The 5,400-nt window shown below is 33.4% G+C and overlaps 1 pseudogene; it reads right to left on the reverse strand.

Annotated features, from left to right (window-relative positions):
• Window positions 1-5,055: 5,055 nt before the first annotated feature.
• Window positions 5,056-5,174, reverse strand: LOC138693508 (5S ribosomal RNA; annotated as a pseudogene).
• Between the last annotated feature and the right edge of the window lie 226 nt (window positions 5,175-5,400).

The raw sequence follows: 5,400 nt of genomic DNA on the forward strand, positions 1-5,400 counted from the left end.
TTTACTGCTGTAAGCTGTACCTAACCCCTTAAAGTAACAAGCTAGTATTTACGACAGCACAAGTAATTCTTCCATCGTCATCGTTATCAATTACGAATTAAACCGTAGTAAGTCTCGCTTGGCCTCATCAAAGGTCCCATTCCCATTTGTAACCTTTTGTTTTGTGTTTTGTTATTATTCTAGGGACTTTGCCTTCGGTTTTCTTAATGTGTGTCGAAACCTACTATTATTTCATTCTTCAATTTTACCAGTTACTAGTAATTTAAATTGTTCCCCATTTTCCTCCTCCGAACTAAAAATATGTCTAGGCTATTGCTTTCATCTGATAAAACTAATTTTAATTCTATTCAGTTAAGTGGCTATTAACATATAACGCTGTGAAAACCATACATTCTTGAAAAAATTGTCTAGCACTTATGAAGTTTATACTATCTTCACAAAAATTGGTAGGCATGTTTATTATGGTCCTTTCTTTTAAGATACTTCGTCGGAAAATATTTTTTCAATAGCTATTGAAGCTACTGAGCTATTGAGCTATTGAAAAAGTATGTTATTACGATGTATCTTAAAAGAAAGGACCATAATAAACATGTACCAATTTTTGTGAAGATAGCACAAACATCATAGGTGCTAGACAATTTTTTCCAGAATGTAAGGTTTTCACAGCGTTATATGTTAATACCTCTTAATTCTTGTTCCAGACAACTTTTGTTCCTCAGTGTGCAGAATCCATATTATTTTTTAAGCTGTTACTAACATTCCTTAATTTTCTTAATGATAATTTGGGCCGCCAACAGGTGGTTGCGCGTTTACCTATTAATCCGAGACTGCGCTTGAATTCCGTCTGGGCCGATTACCTGGTTGGGTTTTTCCCAGATTTTCCTCGAACTGTAATTCCATGACGAATCCTTGGCCTCCCCACTCCAACTACGAACTCTCTATCACCAATTCCATCAACGCTAGACAACTTCGCAGTTGATGTAGCTTAGTTCAATTAAATAATCGAATAAAATGTCGATGATGATAATAATAATAATAATAATAATAATAATAATAATAATAATAATAACAATAACAATAATAATAATAATATAAAAATAGTAATTTTAGAAAGTTCATATTTTCACCAAAGACTTTTCTGAATTAAACGAAGATCTTGACCGGTATGGGCATGAGCAAAACTAGATGACCTTATCACAAACTCAGAAAAATCATAGACAATCGTAATGGGGCATCATCGAATATTAGCAAAGACAATGAATCACTTTTATTTCGTATAAAATTGAATCAAAATGTTATATCTTTTAAATCATATGCAAAGAATCTTGGTGTTTATTTCAATAATAATGTTGACCGAAAAATTCACACAAAAGGAACTGGTAAAAAAATCTTTTCAATATTCCATTCTATGAAACGTCTTAAGAATTTCTTACCCTTCACCCCAAAAAAGATGCTTGTTTCTACTTTGATTATGTCTCATTTTTATTAAGCCTACTCTGATATTCTGCTCACTGACATCATTTAAAGTTTGTGTGACTGCAACCTGTGTATATTTTTGTGTGGCTTTACTTTGTTTATAGTGTTCTCTCTCTCTCTCTCTCTCTCTCTCTCTCTCTCTCTCTCTCTCTCTCTCTCTCTCTCTATTTCTTGTGTAGCTTTACTTTGTATGTAGTGTATTTTTTCTGTTTATTTCTATGATAGTATTTGTATTTCTGGTGTTGTGGAAGAGACGGCCTGATGGCCTTAACTACACCAGAATAAATAAATAAATAAATAAATAAATAAATAAATAAATAAATAAATAAATAAATAAATAAATAAATAAGTAAATAAATAAATAAATAAATAAATAAACAAATAAATAAAATCAGCATCAACCTAGGACTAAAATTACGTGTTCATAATTCACGTGTCCGTTATGTGACCTTCGTAAATCATATATCACTCCAGCTTTCGAAATGTTATCTTGGCTTCGTCTTGAAGACAGAAAAGCTGCATTTGCTTACTAAGTATAAAATCGGAAGAATATGGAGGATGTGAAATCAACTCCCAACCAGTGCGGGTGTGCATTATCGTGTTGCAACAGAACTTGAAGCAGTCCTCCCGGTAATTTTTCTTCAATTGTGGCCGCAAGGCGTCTGACTTGTTGGCAATAAATTTCAACAGTTACGGTTACATTCCTGGCAAGCAATTCGCAGTACACGACGCCTTCTTTATCTCACCAGACGCATAACATCATTTTCTGTGGATGGACACTAACTTTTGCACGGGGCGTTGCTTTTTCGTTAGGGCTGAGTAATTTTTTTCTATACTAACATAAAGGAACCATTTTTCGTCACCAGTAACAAACAATCTTGCATAGGAATGGTAGATATGCACGCGCTAACCGATGACGAGCAAGCAGTATAGCACAAATAGCTCCCAGCTGATTTCTGTTATTTTCACTTAATGCATGCGATACCCAAACACTCATTTTTTTTAACATTGTCTATGGAATATAAATGTCGCATGATTGGTCTCAATTCATCACATATGCCAATTATCGTGTTGACTGACGTGGATCATCACGGATTAAAGTGTTCAGAAGGTCTTCATAAAAGTCCGATGGTCTTCCTCAACGTGACGATTTACTAACGTCAAAGTGGCTCTCTTTGAAACGACAGAACCATGTTTTTGCAGTGGCTTTTCCGATGGTATTCTCCCCGTACTCGGTACAAAATGTTTCAAGCCGCCTCTGTATTAAGGAAAATGTCGGAAGTTTTCGTTTATTTTTTTTTTTTTTTTTTTCCACCTGACACTCCATCGTCTTCAGTCCACAAATAACAAAAACTTTCTTCAAATTCGCAAAATTGAAGACGTATTTACAAGTGCAACAATCCAAATAACAAATGACAAACGATAAACAACCTCCTAACAACGAAGTGTTGTAATGACAAACAAAATCACTACGAACTAATGAACTAATGCACTAACCTAATAATTGCTCTTTTTTTTTTTTTAATTTTACTTTTTGAAATCTATACTGTGACATTGGAAGCGAAAATTTTGTGAGCGTTCTCAATTTAGCTTTTAAATTTCCATTGTATAATTTGTAGTATGTACTCAATAAACTAACTTTCCTATAATTTTCCATGTTTTATTTCCATTTTGTAGAAATAGCGATACTATTTACTTCATCCAGTAGAATTTATCCTATTAATATTTTTATAAAGCATAAAAACCTTTTGTGCCCTGTAAAACATTCTCGGCGTCTGATGCACAATGTCAGAGGAAATCAACAATCAAATCCTTATCAATATGTGCTGGTTCGTAACCCAACGACTATTATACTTCGAGAGGACTACTATCATTAACTTACGGCCTTAACAAAGTCTGAAGAACAAAACAAGTCGAGGTTACCTAACTGAAAGTATCCAACAATATTCATTTTTATCATGGACATGAGAGACCTGAAAGCAGTTAAAATTTATTGGTTGGTATGACATGGACAGTAATTATTTACATGAATAATTTCCTGTAAGAGAAATTGTTTATCTTAGACCATTCCACTGCCCACCGAGTATCGACAGATTAATCTATCTTTTAATTAGAGCGTTCACCGATTCATCTGCCTCTTCCGCAGCTTCTCACATTAACTTTGGAAATTATATCGCCAGAAAAGCCCTTCAAATGTAATTAATATGATTAATGGGCTTTATATCGGCTCAATTATAAATATCGTAGTGACACACCGATGGATCAGTTCTAACACACTTCGAATGGTATTACTTTTCAGAACATAACATGAGGATGTATGTAGGTTCATCACTTTAGCCACTGAGCTCCAGACATGAAGAATATGAATTTAAAAAGAGCTGTATTTGAAATTACACTGCTCGTGTTCATTTTTAAAGGAAACTGTTTCAGATTTGCAGTGTCATATGTGAAAAAGGTGGAGCTGGCGTTCAAAATGCAACATGTCCAGCATAAACGATTTTTCAGGAATGGCGAAAAACGTTTTATTACCAAACTATACAACAAAATTATTTGCTTTTATATTCTACTGTATTTTTTTGTGTTCAGAAAGCTGTTGTAGTCTACATGCATAAAATTAAATTAAGATTCTTTTTGGTTATTTATAATGAAATATAACCCGGACATGTTACTCTTTGTAAGAAATATTTGGACATATTACTTTATGATTGGATCATTTATTTAATATTACTTACTTACTTACAAATGGCTTTTACATAAATATTTACCTAAATATGATTTAAATATTGTTCGTATTTATTTATTTATTTATTTATTTATTTATTTATTTATTTATTTATTTATTTATTAACACTACAATTGGATGTACACCCGGTGGCAGTCATATACAATAATAACATTACAATAATTATATTAATAACATTTACAATAATTACAGCAATAAAAATAAAATAAACGCAAATTTACTTCTAACTATAAATAAATAGATGCAATCAACCTAGATCTATAGATAAAAGCTATGCTATAATAATGCCTACCATAAGCAAAGGTAAACCTAACTTATAAGTACTTCTATTACACCCAACTAATACCAACTTAAGTAATTACGTATCATCTTAATTAATTACATATCAACTTAATTGTACGACGCAACTTAGATAATTACACTTCACCTACAATTACATTTTCAGTCTAATCTTTTCAACGTTTCCTTAAATATATTGATTTTGAGAGGACCACCCTGGAAGATTGCCGCAGGTAAGCTGTTCCAGCCTACTATTGTGCGGTTAACAAAGGACAATTTTGCCACGTCCGTTTTTTGTTTTCTGCATTTAAACTTCCTAATATGATCAGCCCTATCTAAGTATGATGGTGTCATTAATCTAGCATTGATGTCGGTCCATGCTTTGTGTCCCATTTGTGCCTTAAACAATGAGGTCAGTCTCGCTTTTCGTCGCTTTGATTTGAGAAATTCCCATCCTAAGCCTTTTACTATCTCTTCACCATGTCCCTTTCCCATTTTGACATATTTTGCTGCCTTGCGTTGAACCTTTCCTATTGAATCGATTTGATTTAAAATTTCGTCAACGGCACGTAGTGTTCCGAAGCGGTCACCCATCCAAGTACTGACCACTCCCAATGTTGCTTGACTTCGGTGGTCGGACGAGAACCGATATTTTCAACATGGTATAGCCAGTGCCGTATATTGAAATATATATAACAATTATTAAAGTGTAATACGGGCAAATATTTGTAATGCAATGTTACTCTTTCTGGTCCCGTGCATAAGCATTCTACAACAAGCTATTCACCGACACATGTTAGACACCTTAAAAATTAGAAAATTACATCATCATCATCTTCACTTCATGGTTTAGGCTTAGTGCCTGTTCCGTCTTCACATTTTATTCAGTTCCACCTCTTCCT

This window comes from Periplaneta americana, chromosome 17 (assembly GCF_040183065.1).
Source record: "Periplaneta americana isolate PAMFEO1 chromosome 17, P.americana_PAMFEO1_priV1, whole genome shotgun sequence".
NCBI classification, from domain to species: Eukaryota; Metazoa; Arthropoda; class Insecta; order Blattodea; family Blattidae; genus Periplaneta; species Periplaneta americana.